The sequence below is a fragment of the Piliocolobus tephrosceles genome, chromosome 2 (genome assembly GCF_002776525.5).
Source record: "Piliocolobus tephrosceles isolate RC106 chromosome 2, ASM277652v3, whole genome shotgun sequence".
NCBI classification, from domain to species: Eukaryota; Metazoa; Chordata; class Mammalia; order Primates; family Cercopithecidae; genus Piliocolobus; species Piliocolobus tephrosceles.
Genome location: NC_045435.1, coordinates 35,079,619 through 35,105,702, shown reverse-complemented (window position 1 = coordinate 35,105,702; position 26,084 = coordinate 35,079,619). Strand labels below are relative to the sequence as shown.

The following is a 26,084-nucleotide window of genomic DNA, read 5'->3' as shown; positions in this document are numbered from 1 at the left end:
ATTTAAAGACAATTATGAAAATTGGGTTTAGTGGTTAGGAAAAAAGTCAAGGGACAGTATATTTCTAGTCTGAACCATATCAACTGTTGTTGTATTCTGAGGCTAACTATGAGCTGTGGAATGCCGAAGACAAAATAAATACTGCTTTAAACTCTTGTGTGATAGATTTGGTAGACTATATGATAGATTTGGTAGACATTTCCTAATAGGAATTTCAAACATTAGAATGAGTTTGTGTAGTATTCTTCTCATAAACTGGGTAAGATTTTTATTTGAATTAAGTACTTTAGAAGTGATCTTATTTGAATTTAAAACAATTTTCATTACCTGTGAAATATTCCATATGCTCAGAGTCTAAGAAATCCTAATAGGCAGTTAAAAGTGTAAAATGTCTTCCATTCTTTCTGTCTGTGTCTCCTCCCCTCTCCATGCTTTCTTCCTGCAAATAATTTGTGTATTTGCTGTAAAGTGTGTACTTAACCTTCAGCTAGTGTTTTCAGACCCTCTTCTTAGCCTGTGACATACTGGTGGGAAGTCTTCTGTCCTGACCCTTTTTTTTCCTCTCTAGCTCTGCCCATTCTTCATCTCATCCTCTGACTTGCACTCATTGTCTGCATGTTGGTTAACTGTCTATGGAACGCTGTGATTAGTACACATGTACAGATTTAACGCACCCAACTTTCATGATTTCTTTTTCACTTAGTTGCTCTTTTATTAAAAACTCTTTGAAACAAATATACAAACCCACAATGTAATGTATACCTGAATACCAGTTTTCCCAAGGTAATCCAATGTATAGGATGCTGTAGGTGAGTCAAAAGGACGTAACTGGGGAAGAACTCAAGTGAAGTGAGTAGATCCTTTAGACTGTGGGGGTGGGGATGGGTAGGTGTAATGATTTTAGAAAGTAAGGTATAGAAGGTTGAACTAAAGGGTCTCTCAAGGATCCTTCTGGCTCTCATATTCTGAGACCTAAAAAACATTGCTTAGACAGAGATCACTGAGAACAAAAGGCTTCTCTTCATAATGGAGCTTGTTGTGATTCTCACTCAGGAAGCTTGGCAGAGGGGCCCATCATAAGACTGTCACCAGTCAATTAAAGTCAATGTCAATTAGAGAATATTAATTAAAATTGTAGCTTCCCTAAGGAAAAAAAACATTGATTCTCTGTCTCCATATATAGATTAGAAACACTGACTCTTTATTTCTGTATATAGATAAATAGAAATATAGTTCTTTTCCCAACCGAAAGAAAGACAATAACTAAATATTTCTGAATACATCTAACAATAGGAATCTAGTGCTTTTAGGTTCTCTGACTTCTTTTCAGCACCTCAGTACTACTAAACAGAACTTTTTCTTTTTTTTCTTGTTTCACAGTTTTCCTGGCCCAGAATCCTGTCTCCATGAGTCTCTTAGCTATCTATGAACGTAATTATCCCCCAGGGCTATAGCACCTCAACCCTCATCAGAATAAAGATATCACATGATCAAAATGAATTGATGTAAATAAAAGTATTATTTCTGCCCTCAGTGCTTCTGATTATTGCATGTTTATCATGTAATTGCTGACTTCTGCATTGATTTTACTCGTCATGATTTAACATCCAATTTTCAGAGAGAGACAATCCATTGAAGTCCAGAATATGAGAGATAGAATGGACCTTGAAGAACATATACTGCAGTGGTCCTCAAATTTTAGCATGCGTAAGAATTACCTGGGTGCTTAGGATACATGGTGTTGACTTTTACCTCTGAGATTCTGATTTGAGTATCTGAAGTAGGGTCCTTGAATCAGCATTTTAAGCGGGTACGACAGATAATCCTGATGCATGTGGTTCAGGGACCACATTCTATAGTTCACCAGAGCCCAGAGATTTCCACTGTGGCTCACCTAGAGTAGGCAATGTAGGCTTCTAATTGTCCAATCATCTGTGTCAGCAAAGTGACCAGGTGTACTACTCTTTGGCAACTGCTTTTGTAAAGACTACCAGAGACCTCCTGGTAGAGCCAAATCTAGTGTTGTTGGCTTGCAGGCTTCATGATAAACTGACTTACACCTACAAATTGATTTTTATAGCTTCTTATACCTGTAATTACCATTTTCCTCCCTATTACTCCCTTGTCTAGGTGCTTGTCTCGCCCTTCCAGTTATTCCTTCTTATTCTCTTTCCCCTTCCTCTGCCTACCACTCATTTGTAGGTATGCCCAGAGAATTTTAGCTTTTATTTTTATCTTTTACTTGGATGATCTCTTGTTCAGTTTCACTACCTTGATGGCCCAGTTTTTTGTGATTTCCAGATCTTGCTCTTTACCTTATGGCTACATACTGGTCGTTTTCACCTGTCTCTCAGAACCTTCAAACTCAGTGTCTAAAATGGAACTGAAAGTCATTTTCCTCCAAATACTTTCTCTACCTGTATTTTCCATTTTAGTAAATGGTCCCACCAGTAACCTCTCCAGAGTGCTTGACAACCAGAGTAGATTATTTTTTAAGACTCACCTTTCCTATATGACAAAATTATTTTCACTACCAATAATGAAATGAAACAAATAATGGCCAGAAAATATTTTTTATTGAAATCTGTTTGCGTATAATCATATCAGCAACAAAGTATTACAGTACAAAAAGGAAAATTTGTAAATTTGTAATTATAATAATATAATAATTAACAAAAGGAAGGGGAGAAATTGTGAAGAAACTTCCAAAGGAGTGAACTCTGCAAATTTCAGAAAATAATTTGCAGGTAGAAGAACAAAATGGAAATATCTCAAATTGTGTTTCTTTCTTTCATTGTTTGTTTAGAATCTAATCTTTAAGCACAGGAATATGTAGCTGGAGACATATATGGGTCAGAGACAGAAACTGCACCTGAAATGAGCTCCAGTTCTTTCCAACAAACATGTATCAGAGTCCAGGCCATATAATTACCTATCATCTGTAAATCCCATATAATTAGTGTTCCTTCTGAAATAACTTTCATGGGGCATACCACATTTATTAAAGTATAAGAAATGAGAATGTGTCAGTTCAACATTTACACATATATTACCTAGCTATTACTAAAACTTAACGGTAACCATGGCAATTATTGGGTACGTAGACCAATACATTTTAACAGGGAGTAATTTATTAATGACATTGTTTACAATTGCTATTTCGTAGTGACAACAAGAAGCAAACTGACTTTTAGTGAGCTATACTATTATTTTTTAATTGATTGCAAATAGTACGCCCCATTGTTGTCTGAACTCACTCCCATACCCTTAATATCCACTGGATCTCGCCACTGGATCCTGCCATTTACACACTCACCTTAGGCCAAGAATTGTAGGATCATTTTTTAAAAATTCCTTTTCTCCTATGTTTTTAGAGTTTATTTTTCTGTGCAATTTCATTGTGTGGTTATTCATTTATTTTGAGACTTTTCTCAAAATAACTTATAGTAATGAATAAGTGGTTAACTTATTCATTGTGTGGTTAATGCATTTATTTTGAGAATTTTCTTTTTGTTAATGTGAACATTTTAAACAAATTTTCCTTTGCCACTGTAAAAACTAGCTTTTTTGAGGTATAATTTTTATACAGGAAAATCGCCCCTTTGTGTGTTATACAGTGCCCTGAGTTTTAAGAAATGAGTATGGTGGGGATGTATGAAAGAGCCTGTGAACTTGCGGAAACCTAGTTTTGGAGCAGAGCAGGCTCTATGCGGGGACTTTGTGAGCAGAGTCCACAGTCTACAACCACAGTGCAGGTGCCAGCACGTTTCTTCAGAAAAGCCTGGGACCAGCCACATCTCAGCAGGAACTGGCCTCAGGAAGAGGGTCACTTTGTAGCTGACAACAGCAATGATGCCTAGGGACATCAGCTGGACCAAAGCCCTCCCCCTCACCAGAAGGCCCTTGTGAGCCTCTTTACAGATTGTCTTTTAATCTTCCTGGGTGGGAGTGCAGCTCTAAGAGACTGTCTTGAAGTCCCTGAGTCATCCAAAGGGGATCATTTAAACCAGCTGTTTTGGCAGGTCAGATTTCAAATAAATGAATGTTTAAACCAAAGGATTGTCTAAGCTGGAAAAGCTTGAAATATTGCTGATTAGCAAGTCTGTTCTCCTACTAGCCACTAGGATGGGGTTCCTAAGGATGATTAAATCAACTATATAAATGAAAGAAGCTGCCGGGCGCGGTGGCTCAAGCCTGTAATCCCAGCACTTTGGGAGGCCGAGACGGGCGGATCACGAGGTCAAGAGATCGAGACCATCCTGGCTAACACGGTGAAACCCCGTCTCTACTAAAAAATACAAAAAACGAGCCGGGTGAGGTGGCGGGCGCCTGTAGTCCCAGCTACTCGGGAGGCTGAGGCCGGAGAATGGCGTAAACCCGGGGGGTGGAGCTTGCAGTGAGCCGAGATCCGGCCACTGCACTCCAGCCTGGGCTACAGAGCTAGACTCCATCTCAAAAAAAAAAAAAAAGAAAAATAAATAAAAATAAATGAAAGAACCTGTGTTTTCTTTACACAGCTGAATGTTTCAAAAGTAAATTTGTAATAGGTCACCATAAAAATTAACCCCTGCCAAAAAATAGATTTGTAGCCTTACTATGTGATTATAAAAGTAACATAATAAATGCATGAGAAAAGATTAGATGTATATGTACACCAACAGTCTTCATCTCTGAGTAGTGATATTATAAGTTATTTTTATTTTATTTTTGTTTTTTTCCCCTTAAATTGTCTGAAATAAATTGCATATGTTGTAGCTAGGAGAAACAAATACTATTAAAGAATAATCAGCTGGCAAAAGAGTAATTTTTATTAGATATATTTGCATTATTAATACCTGATAGGATACATTTTATACATATGTATATGATAAAACACATTTTACAGAATTTTATATCCTGCATTTTCATTATCTAATATTATAACATCAGTTTTCCTTTTCCCTAAGTAGTTTTCAAAAGCAGTTAGAAAAGTAGCCGTGTAAAAGTTTTTTGATGAACAGTTTCTCTGTTGCTGGACATCTAGGTTATTTTTAAAATTTTACCATGTTAAGTAATGCTGTACTACACACATTTCTTTGTAAATCTTGGCATATTTGATTGTGGTTTCTTGGTGTATATTCCTTGAAATGGAATTACTGGGCTAGATAATAGGACCATTTTCAAAGTTCTAGATATTAAACAGTTTTAATTTCAGTGGTCGTTTGAGAGCCTTAATTTTAAGGACTGAGCCACATTATTATCTGGGTGTATAACCTTTTTGTTCGACAGATTTGTTACTTCTTTCTTTTTTTTTTTGAGATGGAGTCTTGCTCTGTCACCCAGGCCGGAGTGCAGTGGTGTGATCTCGGCTCACTGCAAGTTCTGTTTCCTGGGTTCACACCATTCTGCTGCCTCAGCCTCCCAAGTAGCTGGGGCTACAGGCACTCACCACCATGCCCGGCTAATTTTTTGTACTTTTTGGTAGAGGAGGGGTTTCACCGTGTTAGCCAGGATCGTCTCGATCTCCTGACCTTGTGATCTGCCCACCTCAGCCTCCCAAAGCGCTGGGATTACAGGCGTGGGCCACTGCGCCCATCCGACACTTGTTATTTTTTACTAACAACAGCAGCAGCAGTAATTAAACACACATGTGTACACATACACAGCTGTTCTCTCTAATCAAGACTTCCTCAGGCCATGCTCCCCTAAAAGTTTAGGATACCTATTGTCTGTTTTCTTTGGGGAAAGCCACTTACCATTCATAGTAGTTGCTCTCCTTTTGTGAATTCAACAGTCACAACTGGCTAAGAATGGCTTTGGTAGTCCTTTGGTGGGGTCACGTCATCCGTGAATATTATTACTTACCTATTATTCCATCATGAATAACCCTTGACATATCTCTCTGTAACGCATTTATTGCAGTTTCCTTAGTCTGGAGTATGGTACCACTTCCTTGCTGTTTAATTATTCTCCCTGTTTTTCCATCTCTCACTACTCAAACTGTCCACAATCTTTCCCTTTTGAGCCAAGCCATGTCTATCTCTTCCTTTTCTGACATCCAGTAGCGTATGTAATCTCAATCAGAAATCTTACTTAGAGGCTTGTATCTTCTCTAAGCAGAGAGTTGTGGCCCACAATTCATGGCAGGGAGCATCATAATGGACTCTCTGTCTAAAGAAAACTCTCCCACACACATTGCAGAATGAGTTTTCTATTTGCACTCCTTACCTAATCCGTACAACACCTACCTCTAAAGTGCAGCTTTAACATCTAATATGATGTGTCCAACTTTATGAGCAAAACAGTCTTCTCTCCCCTATACGTATTTTGTAGGTGTCTCTCCAGTCCATAGAATTCAGCAAAAGTAGAATTTCTGTCAGAAGGAAATAGAGGGAATCTGCACTTGGAATTTATGAAATGAAATGATGACTTCTATTAATGTTGAGAATCTCTTTTGCTGCTTTTGTGTTCTCCACAATGCCTAACTCAATGCTAAGGGCAAAACTCGCCCTTAGTAAATAGCTATTCTCTATTTGTCTATATTTCTGTTTCATCATATTATTATAATAATGCCTTTGGTGATAATTAAGTGTTGAAGAATATCTATTATAAAACACACTTATTAATCCTTAATGTCACAGACTGACCTTGTCATTGTATCAGTTTTTACTCATTGCAAGTAAATCTATCTTTCTTCATTTTTGAATTCATTCCAGTGGCGGAAACAAACGTAACTATAAAATGTTTATATTTCTTGAAGTTATAGTGAATGTGCATGCATCTTTTGTAATAATTTTTTTTATCTTGCTGCTTATAACATTTTCTTGTTTTTTTTTTTTTTTTTTTTTTTTTTTTCCCACTGACTAGGGAAAGTTGGAGACTAATGAAATGCATGGCTATAAGATTCCTGGCCATAGTCCTCATATAAGCATCTCTGAATACAATGTGATAAGGGAAGGGAAAAATTAACAAATTTAGTTACAAAATATGTCTATGTTCCCCCTCCTTTTCACTTTAAAGCATAAATGGTGGTCAGAGTAATGGTAATAACAATAGTTTCTGGATTCCAGTTTATTGCTAACATTTGTCAACTTTCATGTAATTCTTTTTTTATGGAAGGACAGTCATGGTGCTCATTGGCAAAGCTAATTGTGAAATTTATTTAACCTTTCTTTTAGTTGACTTTGAATTTTTTCCTACCTCCTCTGAAATACTATACAGAAATTTGGGGCAGTATCTGTATCTGTAATTCTGAGAAATAGAAGAAAAGAAGGTGATTTTTAAGTGATTCTAGAATAAGCAGTGTTAAGTTTAAGACTTCTTTTCCTTCTGAACTTTGACTTTTATATTTTAGCACCTTTGATTTTAGGAGGAGGGCTTTTCAGCTATTGTAAAACTAGCTTATTTTGCTAATGTCTTCCTAGTCAAATTGGAAATATGTAATAAGCTTAGTAGCCCAGAGAAAGTAAGAAAGATAGAAGTTTGTGGGTTGATGTCCTTTTTGGAGGCAAAGAAAGAATGCTAGTTACTTTACCCTTGGTCAAGTTGGTAACAAAACCACGTGTTCCTATATTTAGCCTATAGACAGAGCACTTTCTGCTTAAGACTCTACTGGCAATTGACTGCTCTTTCAAAGTAGGAATTACTTTCTACTGTACCTCAAAACAGAGGTAAAGTGGGGACTAGTAATTGCATTGAAAAAATTATGTTTAAAATATGTTGCTTGTGAAATAAATGATGATTGGAGAAAATAAGCTAGCCTACAAGGAATGGAGAGTGTGATGGTTAAGAGCATGCATGTGGGACCGGACTTCTTGTATTCAAAATTTGATTCTGATAAGAGAATACTATTAACAACTCTATGTCGATAAATTTGTTAACTTAGGCGGAATGGACCAAATCCTTAAAAGACACAATTTGCCAGAACTCATACGAGACGAAATAATTTAAACAAGCCTATGTCTGTTAAAGAAATTGAATTAATAATTAACTCTGGTTACTTTTATGTGTAAACTTGAGTGGGCTGTGGATACCTAGATTAAACATTTTTTTCTGAGTGTGTCTATGGGGTCTTTCTAGCTGAGATTAGCATTTGAGTAGTTGGACTAGGTAAAATAGATTGCCCTCCCCAGTGTGAGGGAGTCTAGTCAGTTGAGAGCCTGAATAGAACAAAAAAGGAAAGAAGGAGGAATTCACCCTTTTTTCCTGCCTTACTGTCTGAGTTGACAGGTCTCATCTCATCTTCTGCCCTTGGACAGGGATTTGCATAATGAGGTCCACTGGTTCTTAGACCTCAGACTTGGACTGATTATACCCAAGCTTTCCTGGGACTCCTGCTTGTGGATGGAAAATCATGGGACTTCTCAGCCTCTCTAATCTAGTGAGCCAATTCCTCATAATAACCCCCCCTCCCCTACACAACACACTCACAGAGACATACCTTGTTTGATTGTACTCCAGTGTATTATGCTTCACAGATACTACATTTTTCACACATTGAAGGTTTAAGACAGCCCTGCATCTAGCAGGTCTATCAGTACTGTTTTCCCAACAACACATGCTCACTTTGTGTTTCTTTGTCACATTTTGGTAATTTTCACAATATCTCAAACTTTTTCATTATTACTCTCTCATGATTTGTGATCAGTGATCTCTTTTTTCTTAACTCTGAAGCTTTGCAGTGGTTAACAATCTTTGATATTACTGTTGTAATTGTTTCAGGATGCCACCAACTAGCCATACAAGATGGCAAACTTAGTAAATGCTGTGTGTTCCAACTACTCCACTGATCAGCTGTTTGCCTGTCTTTCTCTCCTCTGTTCTCCCTGTTCCCTGAGACAAAACAATATGGAAATTAGGCCAGTTGCTAACCCTATAATAACCTTGAAGTATTCAAGTGAAAAGGAAGAGCTACACGTCTCTTGTTTAAATCAAAAGCTAGACATGATTAAGCTTAGTGAGGAAGGCATGTTGAAAGCCTAGATAGGCCAAAAGCTAAGCCTCTTGGTATTAAACACCCAAGTTATGAATGAAAAGGAAAAGTTTTTGAAGGAAATCAAAAGTGATACTCCAGTGAACACACAACTTAGAGTGAAACAGCCTTATGGCTGATATGGAGAAAGTTTTGCTGGTCTGGATAAAAGATAAAACCAGCCATAACATTAAACCAAAACCTAATCTAGAACAATGCCCTATCTTTTTTCAATTATATGAAGACTGAGAAGGGTGAGGAAGGCACAGAAAAAAGTTTGAAGCTAGCAAAGGTTGGTTCATGAGGTTTTGGGAAGGAAGTAGTCTTCATAACATGAAAGTACCACGTAAAGCAGCAAGTGCTGATTTAGAAGCTGCAGCAGGTTATGCAGAAGATCTAGCTAAGATCATTGAAGAAGATGCCTACACTAAACAACAGATTTTCAGTGGAGATGAAAAACAGCCTTCTGTTGGAAGAAAATGCCATCTAGGACTTTCATAGCTAGAGAAGTCAGTGACTGGATCCAAAGATTCAAAGGACAGGCTGACTCTCTTGTTAGGAGCTAATACAACTGGTGACTTTAAGTGGAAACCAGCACCCATTTACCATCCTGAAAATCCTTGAGTCCTTAAGAATTACACTAAATCTCCTCTACCTGTGCTCTGCAAATGGCATAACAAAGTGTGGGTGATAGCACATCTGTTTATAGCAGGGTTTACTGAAAATTTAAAGCCACCTGTTGAGACCTACTGTTCGGGAAAAAAAGATTCTTTTCAAAATATTAGGGCTCATTGACATTGCATTTAGCCACCCAAGAGTGCTGATGGAGACATACAAGGAGATTAATGTTGTTTCCATGACAGCTAGTGAAACTGTATCCCCATCTCTCACCTTATAGAAAAATCAACTCAAGATGGATCAAAGACTTTAAGACCTGAAACCATAAAAATTATAGAAGATAACCCTCACAGCTTAGCTCCTACTTATGAGTGAGAACACATATTTGGTTTTCCATTCCTGAGTTACTTCACTTAGAATAATGGTCTCCAGTTCCATCTGGGTTGCTGTGAATGCCATTATTTCATTCCTTTATATGGCTGAGTAGTATTCCATGGTGTGTGCCTGTGCCTGTGTGTGTGTGTGTGTGTGTGTATATATACACACACCATAATTTCTTTATCCACTCGTTGATTGATGGGCATTTGGGCTGGTTCCATATTTTTGCAATTGCAAATTGTGCTGCTATAAACATGCATGTGAAAGTATCTTTTTCATATAATGACTTTGGGTAGATACCCAGTAGTGGGATTGCTGAATCAAATGGTAGTTCTACTTTTATTAATAGTTCTTTAGGGAATCTCCATACTGTTTTCCATAGTGGTTGTACTAGTTTACGTTCCCACCAGCAGTGTAAAATTGTTCCCTTTCTACCTCATCCATGCCAATATCTATTTTTTTTTTTTATTATGGCCATTCTTGCAGGAGTAAGGTGGTATCGCATTGTGGTTTTGAAGTGATTTCACCATTTGATAGCATTTACCCATATTTATTCATTCTGTGATCTATCAAGGAATAACTTCAACTGTCAAGTCTTCTTGTTTAAGAAATATATTTCATAAGTATTGAAGGAAATTAAAAATGGTACTCCAGTGGACACACAACTTACCCTTTTCATTCACAATTTGGCTGTTTGATGCATTTTATCACTGCCATGGATAGTGATTCCTCTAATGGATCTGGGCAAAGTCCATCGAACACCTTTTGGAAAGGTTTTACAATTCCACATGCCATTATGAACATTTGTGTCATGGGAGGAAGTCAAAATATTAACAGGAATTTGTGAGAAGTTGATTCCAACCCTGGTGCATGACTTTGAGAGGTTCAAGACTTCAGAAGAGGAAGTCACTGCAGATGTGTCAGAAATAGCAAAATAGCTAGAATTAGAAATTCATATGGACCCTCCCCAAAAAGCCTTCATAGCCAAACAAGACTAAGTAAAAAGAACAAATCTGGAAGCTTCACATTACTTGACTTCAAACTACACTATAAGGCCACAGTCACCAAAACAGCTTGGTTCTGGCATAAAAATAGGCACATGGACCAATGGAACAGAATAGAGAACCCAGAAATAAAGCCAAATACTTACAGCCAGCTGATCTTCGACAAAGCAAACAAAAAGGTAAAGTGGGGAAAGGACACCCTATTCAACAAAGGTGCTGGGATAATTGGCAAGGTACATGCAATAGAAGAATGAAATGGAGTCGTCTCTCACCTTATACAAAAATCAACTCAAGATGTATCAAGGACTTAAATCTGAGACCTGAAACCATAAAAGTTTATGTAGAAGATAACATTGGAATAACCTTTCTAGACATTGGCTTAGGGAAGGACCTCATGACCAAGAACCTGAAAGCAACTGAAACAAAAACAAAGATAAATAGATGGGACTTAATTCAACTAAAAAGCTTATGCACAGCAAAAGAAGCAATCGGCAGAGTAAACTGATAACCCACAGAGTGGGAAAAAATCTTCACAGCTGTACATCTGACAAAGGACTAATATCCAGAATCTACAAGGAACTCAAACAAATTAGCAAGAAAAAAACTATCCAACCAAAAAGTGGGCTAAGGACATGAGAGAGTTCTCAAAAGAAGACATACAAGTGGGCAATACACATATGAAAAAATGCTCAACATCACTAACGATCAGGAAAATACAAATCAATACCACAATGCGATATCACCTTACTTCTGCAAGAATGGCCATAAAAAAAAAAAAAAAAAAAAAAAAAACTAGATGTTGGCATGGATGAGGTAGAAAGGGAACAATTTAATACCACTGGTGGGAATGTAAACTAGTACAACTACTGTGAAAAACAGTGTGGAGATTCCTTAAATAAATGTTAATAAAAGTAGAACTACCATTTGATCCAGCAATACCACTACTGGGTATCTACCCAGAGGAAAAGAAGTCATTATACGAAAAAGATACTTTCAAATGTGTGTTTATAGCGGCATCATTTGCAATTGCAAAAATAAGGAACTAGCCCAAATGCCCATCAGTCAACAAGTGGATAAAGAAATTGTGGTATATATTCATGTATACCATGAAATAATAGCCATAAAAAGGGTTGAAATAATGGCATTTGCAGCAACCTGGATGGAATTGGAGACCATTATTCTGAGTGAAGTAACTCAGGAATGGAAAACCAAACATCCTGTGTTCTCACTCACAGGCGGGAGCTAAGCTGTGATGGTTCAAAGGCATAAGAATAATACAAGGGACTTTGGGAACGCGGGGAAAGATTGGAAGGGGGGTGTGGGATAAAAGACTACATATTGGTTACAGTGTATACTGCTCAGGTGATGGGTGCACCAAAATCTCACAAATCACCACTAAAGAACTTACCCATGTAACCAAACACCACCTGTTCCCCAAAAAACTGTGGAAATAAAAAAATAAAAATTAAAAAATAATTTTAAGATCTTAGGAAAAATAACAACGTAAAAACGGGAGTTTCCCAAATAAAGTGATTTCACCATTTGATCAGTGCATTCAAAACTTTATTAATATAATTTCTTTAAGTGCTTGTATTTTATGGGTCATATTTCAGTTTTAAGATCCAATTTTTACTTCTCATTTTTGCATATCTACAAGTTTTCTGAAAAAATCATAGGAAATTCCAGTAATATTTATACCCTAGTTTGACAAATGCTCAATCATCTTTATTATATTAAAAGCTTATTCTGTCTTTAAAAAAATGGAGCCTGAAGATGTGATTGAATTGTTGCAATCTCATGATAAAACTTTAACAAACGAGACGTTGCTTCTTATGGATGAGCAAAGAAAATGGTTTCTTGAGATGGAATCTACTCCTGGTGAAGATGTGAACAATGTTGAATGACAACAGAGGATTTAGAATGTCATATAAACTTAGATGATAATAGCAGGATTTGAGAGGATTGACTCCAATTTTGAAAGAATTTCTGCTGTAGGTAAATGCTATCAAACAGCATTGCCTGCTACAGAGAAATCTTTAATGAAAGGAGTGTCAAAGTAGCAAACTTCGTTGTTGCCTTATTACCACAGCCAGGCAAGCTGTCGGTAACCATTAACCTGATCATTCAGTAGCGGTCTATTAGCAAAAAGATGATGACTCACTGAAGGCTCAGATGATCGTTAGCATTTTTAGCAATGAAGTGTTTTTTACTTTAGGATATGTACTTTTTTATATAATGCTACTGCATACTTAATAGACTACAGTATACTGTAAATACAACTTATATGCACTGGGAAATCAAAAAATGTGTGTGACTTGCTTTATTGAGATTTTTACTTTATTTTAGTGGCCTGGAACCAAATCTCTAATATCTCTGAGGTATGTCTGTATGTATACATACGGTATGCCTGTATGTATATAGCCAGCCCTCCATATTTGTGGGTTATGCATCCATGGATTCAACCAAACACAGATTGGAAAGTATTTTGGGAAAAAAATTTTAAAAAACCAACAATAAAACATACGAATAGAAACACAATACTATATTTACATAGCATTTACATTATGTTAGGTATTGTATGTAATCTAGAGATGATTTAAAGTATTTGAGAGAATATTTGTAGGTTACATGCAAATACTGTACCATCTTATGTAAGAGACTTGAGCATTTGCGGATTTTGGTGTCTGGGGGGTGTCCTGGAACCAATCTCAATGGATACTGATGGGTTGAACTAATACAGGCGAAGAACTTAGAATGGTTCCTAACACATAGTTAATAACCAATAAAGGGATGGATATTATTAGTCTACTGTTATTTTTAAAAGAAATATCACTTGAAGCTTTCTTGAAGTGATGTTTTGTGAAAAAGAATCTGAAAAATAATACTACCACATTTTGTAGGATAGAAAAATCAAATGCTAATGTGTGTGTGTAGTTGTATCTGTGTGATGGAGAATTAGAAAATGTTAAGATACAGTGGCCAACTGGGGAGTAGCCTGTCTATAAGTTTCAATTTAGATTAAAAGCCAAAATACTCTGATCACCAAACCATACTCGTTTGTCAGCCAGCTTTGATCTGTGAATCACCAGTTGCAATCCCTGATGTAAGGTATACATGCATGAAACATAGCTTAGTTCTATAAAAAGACTGAGTATTTAAAGCTGTGCTATCTATCATGCTAACCATTAACCACATGTGGACGTCTAAATTAAAATTCAGTTCCGCAGTCACATTAGGTACAATTCACATGCTGAATAGATACATGTGGCTACTACTATGTTGAGTGGTGCAGATACAGGACAATTTCATCATTACAGAAAGTTCTATTGGACAGAGCTGACCTAATGGCTTATAAACATATTCATTTATTACTGTCTACCAAGTTATCTGTTCCTTGAGGAGAAATCACCAAGCGAGAGCCAGTAGACCGGTTATGCTCGGTACTGTAAGATTGGTCTTATACTACTTAGCTGTTAATCTGCTCCCCAGCAGCAGCTTACAAGTTTGTTTTTGAGGTTCCCCCAACCTTGCAAAGCTCTTGGTTTGGTGACTATAGGCCTGTGGCATTAGTTGATTCTCAGGTTGAGGAGAAAATTTGATAGGGGAACAAGGTAGTTTATTTTCCCCTATGAACTTCAACGGATACATTCTTAATGCCTAACCAGGCAAGAAAGGGAAAATTGATTTGGGGTATATATATGCTTGCATGTGAGTATTTTTTCTACCCACTAGGAGAAATACATCAGTGAGAAACCTTAACCTTGAATATTCTCTATAAAATATATAAAAGGGCATATTACCTTAGGAATTTTTTACTGTGTCATCATACTGTTGTATCTCGTCGTGGCAATCAACATTTGCTATCACTAGAATAATGAGAATGATGCTTTATTGTTTATAATAGGAAATAGCACAGTTTTAACCTTAATGGTGATTTGAAGAATTTTTACTGTGTTAGAACTTAACTGGAGAGAGCTTGATCTGGTGAGGAGTTGATATAACAGATCAGATCCCTTAGAGCTATTCAGGTTAGTGGATAGGATTGTGTCTCTTTTGCCATTCATGATGAAGCCCACGTGTTACTCCTTAAGCAGAGAAAGTATAGAGGGAACGTGTATGTGCTGTGGTTTCTTTAGAAAGAGTGATAGCATCAAGTATTACATGTTTCATGGGAAGTATAAATTTATGCTTCCATTCCTGACTCAATAAATATTAGGGATAATTCTTTATATTTCCCTTTTTTATTGAGGGTTTGCATTGGTAATTATTCCTTCCCCTCTCTAGCATAACCTAATTTGTTCTAGGCCTTGGGCTTGAGGACTAAGGCCAATTTTCATTGGTAAATTAATTTCAAATATTACCCTCACATTAGAGTAAATGTATCACTTCTCCCCAAGGGAAGATATGCAGAGGCTTTTTGACCTACCTGGAACAGCTGTTTGCTTAATCCTTTCTCCTGGGGCTGTGTGTTACAGTAGAAAGAAAATGAACATCATGATGAGACTTGAATTTTAGTCTTGGCTTTGATAAATGTTTTGGATTACTTTATGCAAGCTACTTTATTACTCCGAGTCGTTCCTTATTTTGTGTGTAAAATGAAGGTAACAGCAGCAATGCCCACCTAATTTGCAAGAATGTTGAGAATAATACATGCAAAATTGAAACTGCTTAGAGCCCTCAGAGGAAAGATAACAGATCTCAGGTTCAGGTTTCATCACATTTCAGCTATGCATGCTTCGTTGTTAAAGCCTCTTAGGTGTTAACAATTATGGAGTCTGTTTAGATTTCAGGAGAATCTTATTATTGAAGTGGTGTTTGTGTGGTTTTTGTGTCTGTGTATGTTCATGTGTTGTATTTCTTTTCAATGATGTGAGTGGTCAGACTACCCGTAGGGTTTTTTAAGCTTCTGGGCAACTCTGAGGCAGAGTATAACTTTTTTTTTTTCCTCAGGTGGCTAAAGCAATCCTAGTGAGACAGTGCATGAGTAATAGTAACAGAGGAGTTAAGCAGTTGTGACTTTCTGCTCCAATAGTAGAATGGTAAAAATCTTTGTTCTCTTTTTTGGTTTCTTGGGACAGATGGTCTTGGTGGCTGTTGACATTTTCTGTGGACTCTCTGGTGCCTCTTGTGCCCTTTGTCCCCTGTGCTACCCTGGTTGAGCTGGGGGCCAAAGAGTATCCATTTTCCTGTCAGTTATTTTATGAAGTTTATCAGGATGTCTTTGCCTTTGTTATCATTTTATTTAAAAAATTGTGCCTTTAAGTGTAATGTTTGCTTTCTTTCTTTCTTTTTTTTTTTTTTTTAGACGGAGCTCGACAGACCCAGGCTGGAGTGCAGTGGCGCCATCTTGGCTCACTGCAAGCTCCACCTCCCAGGTTCACGCCGTTCTCCTGCCTCAGCCTCCTGAGTAGCTGGGACTACAGGCGCCCGCCACCATGCCCAGCTACTTTATTTTTTAATTTTTATTTTTGGTAGAAACGCGGTTTCACTATGTTAACCAGGATGGTCTCGATCTCCTGACCTCGTGATCCGCCTGCCTCAGCCTCCCAAAGTGTTGGGATTACAGACGTAAGCCACCGCACCCAGCCTAATGTTTGCTTTTTAAGGTTCTTACAGTTTTCTCGTGAGGAACTAGGGATAAATTCCCAGCATTTGAGTCAGAGAACAGGATGACAAATGGCTGTATTTACTATGACATCCAACAATAATCCTCCTCGTTGACTATTACCAACCTGTTTACCAGACCCAAAGTTTAACATGTAGACCTTTCCCCTGCTTAACTTAAGTTTCTGGTCAAGTCAAGGATTCTGTAATCTCCCATTTTGTGGGAACTTCATTTCTTGTGTTTTGGGACTTAGCATGCTGCTTTCATATCCACTTCTTTCTGAAGTCTCAAGTTTTCATGTAGACACAAGGCCCTGAGACCTGCCGTGTCCCAGCAGATTTCCTGCAGAGAAGTACTTTTCTGCCTTTTCCTCCCATGACTCTTGAATTCTTGTAGTAATTTCTGAGAGTAACACTGACAATATCTTATTTTCAGTAGAAAATACATTTATTATCTGATATGTCCAAGAATCTGTGTTGCAAGAAAGACACAGTGTGTTTCAGCTGTTCGGTGACTTTCCTTACATTGTACATTTTGCCATTTGCAAAGCACTTTCACAGCATGTTTCTATGTATATATTTAACATGTGTGTGTATATACACATACACATGGTAGAATTGCTGGTTCATAGAATTTGCGTATGTTTAGAAAATTGCCAAACCATTTTTTTAAAAGTGGGTGTTCTACATCTGTGCATGTGCTTATAACCTAAATGCCAGTCAACAATAGAATGGATGATTAACTTATGGTGTATTCCTGAATCCAAGTATACTACATAGTAATAGAAATAAATGAACTGTAGCTATATTTAAAAATTTGTATAAATCTTACCAACAAAAGTTGGAGCAGAAGAAGCCAAACACACAAAATAGACAGTATGATTCTGTTTATATCAGATTAACAATAGGCAAAACTAAAAGTATGATGTTAAAAGTCAAGATAGAAGTTACCCTGAATGGGGGAGGGTAGTGACTAAAAAGGGGCACAAAGAGGGCTTGTTTAGGAATCTGGTAATGTTCTGTTTCTGGTTTTACACCATGTGCTGGTTACAAAGGTGTGTTCTTTATCAGAAACCATTGAGAGTTGTACTTGAGGAGTGTGTTGTTTCTTTATGTCCGCATACTTCAAAACACTCACATGAAAATGTGAATTTATAGCTAACTTTATCTTATTTATAACAGTATTGGATTTATTTATTGTTGTAAATAAATTCTTATTTATCCATCAATTTAAGGAACATTTATTTCATTTCACTTCTTGATTATGACAAAATCGTTTCTTGTTATTTGTCAGTCTTACTCTCATAATCCACATCTGAATAACCACTTTCTTCATGAAACTTTATAATTACTGCTCTTTTGTCGATATCTAACCTGGATAACTGATTTCATCCCTAAATCCTCAGATTGTACATGTATATGTTTGTTGGATGTTTCTATGTTTGTTAATTAGTTGCAAGCCATTTTGCACCTAGTAATATCTTTGTCACAAAACCACAGACAACCTTGAAGAGTAATGAATTTTCTGAAGAATTAAATTGAAATGTTGTGAGGCTTCCTCTCTAGTTCTTAGGGGGTTCAGTATATCAGAGGGTGTGCACTGTGCGAAGGAAAGTGTAGTTGGTGTCTAGGACTGCTGCTGCTTCCGGTCTCAACTGGAAGTTGTTTTAGGAGGAGAGAAAAGAGAGTAACTTTAAAAATTATTTGGAAGGAAATTACTAATATTGTTTAAGTAGTTGTAGTACCTTAAATTCTTAACAATTTTCTCAACCCTTTAACTCAGAAGTTGATGGAAGCAACTCCTGACCTCGTGATCTGCCCACCTCGGCCTCCCAAAGTGCTGGGATTACAGGCGTGAGCCACCGCGCCCGGCCATGTGCATTTGTTAAACAGTTAAAAACGTTAAGCCAAAATAAAGAAACAGTGATAGCAGACTAGGGAGCATTGTGCCTAAAGAGTGACTATACTCTTATTGTTTTACCTGTCATAAAAATGCCTGTTAGTGGTGACCCTTTCTAGATTTTCTGGTTTTAAACTCAGGAGAATAACTAATAGGGGTAAGAAGTGCTTTTCACCAGCAGTATGACATACATTGGACACAAAGTCATAATCCTATAACATGACTACTATGTCAGTCTTAGTTATTCAGGAATAGTAAGGGAGGTAAAAGCTCATTCTTCTGTACTAAACATTGAGAAATCTGTTGGGCCTCAAAAGATTTCTTTTTTTCCTCTTCTTCTTCTTTTTTTTTTTTTTTAAGTAAAATAGGCTCATTTTAGAGATTAAATCTGTTGTAAAGTGCTATAAATAGGTTGCAAGTATAAGTGCAATAGAAAAATTACAATAATACTATGCTAGCCTAGTGTTTTAGTGGTTAGTCTTCTATAACAATGTGAAATCTCTGGGGGAAGTTGTGTGATTTTTAAAAAAGTCATTACTGAATTTACTTTTCAGCATTTGTGTGTGTGTGTGTGTGTGTGTGTGTGTGTGTGTGTGTAGCACCAGTGGTTAATAACGTATGTATATTTTTTGTCTTCCCATCTGTTTCTTGCTCCTGCAGTTCTATGGTTGCTATGGAGAAGGTTATGATAAGGAAAAGCACAATAAGGTTAAAAGTTCTTCTCTTTATCTGGGACAGAAATAACAATCTCCCACCACACCATCCTTTTTTACGCCCTCTGCCCTCATGTGATGATCTTCAATACTGCAGTGCCTGTTGCTGACGGGAAGATGGTTTGATGCTATATTTAAAAAAATTACACAGAGGGGCTAATTCTCTTCTTTTTTGCTTCTTTTAAGGTTGATGACTTTCATAATTTTAGTCTAGGCACAGAACGGAAGGAGAGAATAAGCATATTAGGATGATTTGTCAACCCGGGACATTTCTGGTTTGTATGGGTGGTTTTTTCCTTTAATTTCATTTGTGTGTTTCAAATTTTTTTTATTTTTTATTTGCTGATACGAGGTAAGAAAAGCTTAGAGAAAGGACCTGATGTGGAACAGTTGGGATTCGGTTAATCTGCTTAGAAATAACACTAATCTCTAGATCAGATGCTGTCAACAATACGGTGCCTTCTATCCCCATTATCTTCCTCTACTCTTTCCTTGCTTATTCTTCCTGCACTCTGTGGTTTCATTTAGTTTTATCTTTTCATTTCTTATCAATTTTTGTTTTTAAATATTTCTTTCCTACTTTTCCTTTACATTTTACTTTTGAATTTCACCATGGCTTCATCATGGGAAGTTTTTTGACTTTGAGGTGGCAGAGTGGAAAGCATAGATATGTAATAACTCATATGCCAAAATAAGCTTCTTCCAAATATATGCTTCAGAGTAACTTTGTGTTACTTTCAATAATGAACAGTTGTAGGTTTGTGTCAAAATAAGAGTATGACCACAATTTTCTTGAGAAGTTTGATGCTACTGGGACGATTATATGACACTAGGTGAATACATGCTATTTTCTTTCCTCTGTTTTCTGTTTTTTTTTTCTGCTTATTTGTACGTTAGATTATTTTTTGAGATCAAATTCAATTGCTCTTTATTAAAAACCTCCTTTGTGCAAGGCATTTGATGTATATTTCTTCAAAGTGATTTTGTGAGGCAGATATTTTTATGCCTTTTCTTGAAGATGCCAAAAAACTAAGGCCAACAAATTAAAATAATGTGCCCCAGGCTACACAGTTAGTCAGTAGCTGTACCTGAATTCTACATCCTGTGCTCTTTTCAGCATTCCTCAGAGGCTGTAAGGGGTAGGAGTTACGAAAGGCTCGGGAGTCACACTAGACATCGTTTTGAATCCCAGCTCCATCTCTGGGTCTCAGTTTCCTCATCTGTAAAATATGATTAATAGTCATATCACCTCCAAGTCTTGTTTGTTACTAACCTTTATATATATCACTTAAAACAATACTTGGCACATAAGTTCTTGATGAATAGCATCAAGTACACTGAACATTAAATATATTGAACATTTACTATATTATGGTCTATGTGTACAGAGACCTGAGCATATAGGTTCTACTTAGAATCAAATTGAGAAAGGCCTCTATTAAGAGAATTTACAGTGTCATGACTATATCAAGGAAGTACAGTGTGCCATGAGGGCATTTAAAAAGGAAGCGTAGTCTGTTCCGGAGGTCGCAGAATTTTGAAATCTAAAGGACGGGTAGAAATGAGAGGGATAGAGTGTGTGTGTGTTTGTGTGTGTGTGTGTGTGTGTGTATTTCAAGCTAAGGCAATAGACCACACAAATCTTAGATGGGAGAGAGCAGTGTGTTGCTGGACCTGAGAAAAGTCCACTGTGGAAGAAAGTACTATAAGATTAGCTGGAAAGATAGGCAAAGATCAGATTAAGCAGAACCTTGAAGGTCATAGAAAGTAAACTTAGATACATTGTATCAGAACCTAATGATGATGCCATATTACCTCTATCTATATTCCTAGACTTCAAGAGAACTTCTGAAAGGATAACCAAACTCTCTACTTCCACATTTAAAATATTTGTATATTAAAAACTGAAGAATGCTTTAAACTAGTTAGAAGTTAAACTAGTACTAACACAAACATATCTAAAAATCAAGAAAAATTTTAAAAGTAGTGTTTAATTTGGAAAGAAGCAGTGTTACTGGTGAACAAGAATAAAATATTTCAGTTGAGCCATTTTTAAAAAGAATTTAATTGGTTTCAGAATGTAACATCCTTCCTGATGGTTTCAGATGGCTTTATTTGTTCATAAATAACTCTACTTGTTGATTTAGCCACTTTTGTCATATGAATGCTTCATTAAACAAATGGAGCTTGCTCATTATAGCCAAGTAGAGCTATATTCAACCAAGTGGTGAAGTTGAGAGTACACGGTTGTATTTAACAGCAAAGGCCCTTTATCTGGCCTCTTGCCATCTGGAAACTCTAGATAGCATTTCCCAATATAAATCTCAATGTAGTAACCAGACTGATAAGGACATGCAACTATAGCATCACAATGTCAGAGAGGCCTACCAAAATATAAAGTGCTCCGTATACAGGAAAGAAAAATACGTTCTTCTCACCCTATTCGTTATCCAAGTTAAAAGCCTAGATTTTCAGAAGTCCTTTAAAAAGCTAAACAGCAAGGAATTTTTATTTTATTTTCCCTGAAAAAGGCCAGTCACATGGAAGTTCAGATTTGGCTAGAGGGGTATCATTGTAATAAAAGACAATCCTGAAATAGCGAAAAAATAGCCCCTAGATTCTGTCAGTTTTTTCTGCTCATTCCCTGCCTTGTCTTTAAACTATGATTTCTGAAATTTTTGAAAGCACAGAGATTTTTTTTTAGAAGTCCTTATCTAATGCTTGGGGTATTAAGATTTATTTTTAAACTTTATTCATCATTTCTAGGCTCTACAACGTTTTGTAAGAAATGTATATTTATCTGTTTCTTAAAATGTCAAGTTGAATTCAAATCTGAGACCCCTTTTTAAAAAAATCAATGTGGATATTATCAATTATTGGGGCTCCCTTCTATACACTGCAGTCTCTCTTACAGAGCCAGAATGCTGGGAGGACCCCTCTGGTCTTCTGCGGAGTAAGTGCTTTTTGTTCAAGCCCACAGGATCCTTTATGTTGCTCTGCAGCTTCTGTGCCTTGTAGGACACATGGAATGTTGTTATGACCAGAGCCCCAGTCTCCAGGACAGCCATCCTCTTTGCGGCACCGTTATTTCCTTTGTCCTCTGAGCAAAGTAGAGCATGGATCTCCTCTTGTCAAGGAACTTGGCCAACTTCCATTCCCCTCCCAGTAGTTTTTTTTCTCTTTTATCAGGCTCAAAGGCAGCCCCTCCCACCTCCTCTGCCCCGGGGTAGCTTCCTCAGTGAGCATAGGCTTCACATGAGAGAGGAAGCCTGTTGATCTTCAGTAGTTTCATCTTTCCACCCTGCAAAACCCACAAGATAAAGGAATACATAGAGGGCTTGACAAAGATAGACTTAGAAGAGGTAGGAGAGAGGAAGGAGAAAGACATAATTTTTAATGTCTTCATTTGTTGCTTGCTATAGTCAGCATAGTCATATTCATGGGTGACAATCATATTTTGAATAGTATTTCTATTTGGAGGCATTCCCACGTTACGAGTCTGCCTCCCCAGTGTTAGAAATGAGAACTTGAATTTCTGGCCTGTTGTGCAGCTTGGACTTCGGCCCTTCAGTCAGATTCACATAGAGAGTCTCTGGCCCTGACTTGAAAGAAGAAACTTGAAAGAAGAAACATGACAGAACAAGCTCTATGTTAAGCTTCTATTGCTAACACAGCAGCATGAGAGTATGGCTTTGCAGGGTCATAGTGTTGTAGGGTTAAGTGCCTGATACAGCACTGGGATATCATTCGTAGTTGCAGTAAAGTTTTGGCATTTGGGGTTTGATGACAGGGACAGTTGCAGCAATTTTCTTAAGCCAGTTTTACGGTATAGTTATGGATGTTTTCCTGGAAGATTAACTCTTACTTTGTTTCTCAAGTCAACTCCCTGATTCTGTAAGCTTCCTAACATACCTTCTGCTGAAAAAAATTTAAAAATCAGATTTATATAAGTATAACTAACATACAATAAAATCCCTCTTTTTAGGTATATAGTTTACTGTGTTTTGACAAATGTTTCGTCTTGTGTTCACTACCATAACCATGATGTACAATATTTCTATCACTCCAAGGAGTTCCCTTCTGCCCTATGTGGTATTCTCTGCCCCACTCTAACCCTCAGTCCCAGCTCCAGCATCTGGCAACTGCTGCTTTGTTTTCTGCCTGTATAGTTTTGCTTTCTCCATGGATGTTTTTTGTTTTTTGTTTTTTTTTTAAATGGATACGTGCAGTATATAACCATTTGCTTCTGGATTATTTCACTTAGCATAATAGCTTTAATATTTAGTCATTTTGCATCTATCAGAAGTTTGTGTGTTTTTTTGTTCATAAGTAATATTTCATTAAATGGCTGTGTCACAATTGTTTTATCCATTTGCAAGTTGATGGGCATTTGAGTTGTGTCAGGTATTTTGGCTACTAAAAATTAAGATGTAGTGAACATTTGCATATAGGTTTTTCTGTGGATCTGTATCTTGTCTTGCATAAATATCTATAATTGGAATTGCTAGATTTATAGTTAAGTATACATTTAATTTTGTAAGAAAATGTTTCCAAATGACTGTACTGCCTTTCATTTCCTTCAGAAATGTATGAGAGTTAGTTGTTCTACATTCTCGTCAACACTTAGCATTGTCATGTTAATATAATATACTCTAGTTGATGTTTTGTATTATCTCAATATAGTTTTAAGTTCCCTGTTGACTAATGAAGTGGAGCATCTTTTCAGGGTGTTATCATTCATTTGTATGCTTTCTATCTATAGTGAAGTGTCTGTTCAAATCTTTTGTGCGTTTAAAAAATTGAACTGTTTTGTTGAACTTTAAGAGTTTTTAGGTATTATAAATATAAGAACTTGTGTCTTGAAAATATTTTTTCCCAAACTATGGCTTGTATTTTTATTTTCTTAATAGTGTCCTTTGAAGACAAGAAACTGTTAATTTTGATGAGGTCTTCTCAACTTTTAAGTAGTTAATGCATTTTGTATCCTATTCCAGAAGGCTTTTTCTAATTCAGAGTCATAGAGAATTTCTCCTGTGTTTTCTTCCAGAAGTTTTACAGTTTTTATTGATCTGTTTAAATTTTGTGTCTAGTTTGAGTTAGTTTTTATATAAAGTATTAGATAAGGACAGAGGTGGCTTTTTATTTTTATTTTTTATTTTTTTTGCATATGGAGATTTTTTTTTCCCCAGTGCAGTTTTTCAAAAAGAGTAAACTCTTCCCACTGAATGGCTTTGACACCTTTGTTGGGAATCAATTGCCCATTTATGTATGAATCAATTTTTGGACTCTCTATATGTCCTTGTGCCAATGCTACTTTATCTATATTACTTTATAACTTGTTTTCTTTTTGAAAATTTGACTATTCTAATACTCACTTTTGTACATACATTTCAGGAGTAATTTGTCTACTTATACAAAACAGCTCACTGAAAATTTGATTTGGATGCTATTAAATCTAAAGATAAATTTGGGTTGACTTGACCTCTTAACAGTATTGAATCTTTTGACTAATGGTCACAGTTTGTCTCTCCATGTAGTAAAGTCTTTAAATTTCTCTCAGAAAAATTTTGTAATTTTCATTGCACAGGTCTTACAGATATTTTCTCAAAGTTATCCCTAACTATTTCATGTTTTGGATGCTATTGTAAGTGGTATCATTTTCAAATTTTAATTTCCAAATATTCGTTGGTACTGTATAGAAAAATAGTTGCTGTTTGTATATTGGCCTTGATTTCTGAAACCTTGCTAAACTCATTTATTAGAATTAGTTGTTGTTTTGTAGACTTGTAAGAATTTTTAATGTAGATATGTTATCTGCAAATAAATACTATTTTACTTTAAAATTTTCAATCTATATGTCTTTTAATTCTTATTCTTGCCTTATTGCAGTGACTACAATCTGCATGTTAAATAGAAGGGGAAGAGCAGACATCTCTCCTTGTTCCTTACTGTCAGAGGAAAATCTTTTACCATTAAATTTGTTAGCTGTTTGAATTACTGGTACTGATAATATCTCTTTGTTCTTTTTTTAATGTCTGTAGGATCTGTAATTATGTCTTTTCTTTCATATCTGATACTGATAATTTGTGACTTTTCTCTTTATTCTTTGTCAGTCTGGTTAGAGATTTATAAATTTTATTGACCTCAGATAACTAAACTTTGATTTGATTTACCCGGTTGTTTTTCTGTCTTTATTGAATTCTACTCTGTCTTGATACTTTGCTTCTGTATGCCTGCATTTGATTTAATTTATATTACTTTTTTAAAAAGTTTCTTAAGGTGGAAACTTAGGTCATGATTATAAACCTTTCTTCTTTTCTAATATGCACATTTAGATGCTGCTATTACTTTAAGTAATGCTTTGGTTGCTTCCCCACAAATTTTGGTATGTTGTGTTTCCATATTCACATAATTAAAAAATTTCCTAGTCTTCCTTGTGATTTCTTCTTTGACCTGTGAATTATTTATAAGTGATTTTTTTTTTTTTGAGACAGAGTCTTGCTCTGCCACCCAGGCTGGAGTGCAGTGGCACGATCTTGGCTCACTACAACCTTTGCCTCCTGGGTTCAAGCAGTTCTCCTGCCTCAGCCTCCCAAGTAGCTGGGACTACAGGCATATGCCACCACGCCTGGCTAATTTTTATATTTTTAGTAGAGATGGGGTTTTGCCATGTTGGCCAGGCTGGTCTTGAACCCTTAAGCTCAGGTGATCACCTGCCTTGGCATCCCAGAGTGCTGAGATTACAGGCGTGAGCCACCGCACCCAGCCTGAAGTGATTTAAAAAAAAAAAAATGATGGTTTTCTAGATTTCTTCCTGTTAATTGAGTTTAGTTTAACTCATATTCTTTGTATAACTTTAATTATTTAAAAATTTCTAAAGTTCATTTTATAGTCCAGAATATGTTCTGCCTTGATGA

At 36.4% G+C, this 26,084-nt stretch overlaps 1 protein-coding gene across 6 annotated transcripts in view; it reads left to right on the top strand.

Moving 5' to 3' along the window:
- Window positions 1-26,084, top strand: part of IGSF11 (immunoglobulin superfamily member 11) — a 210,082-nt gene that overhangs the window by 151,245 nt on the left and 32,753 nt on the right. For 2 of the 6 annotated variants that reach the window (XM_023210953.2, XM_023210942.2), the window contains exon 2: window positions 15,901-15,989. The exons of the other annotated variants lie outside the window; for them this stretch is intronic. The gene's annotated coding sequence lies outside the window, so the exon portion shown is untranslated. The remainder of the gene's footprint in view (window positions 1-15,900; window positions 15,990-26,084) is intronic. 6 annotated transcript variants of the gene reach the window in all.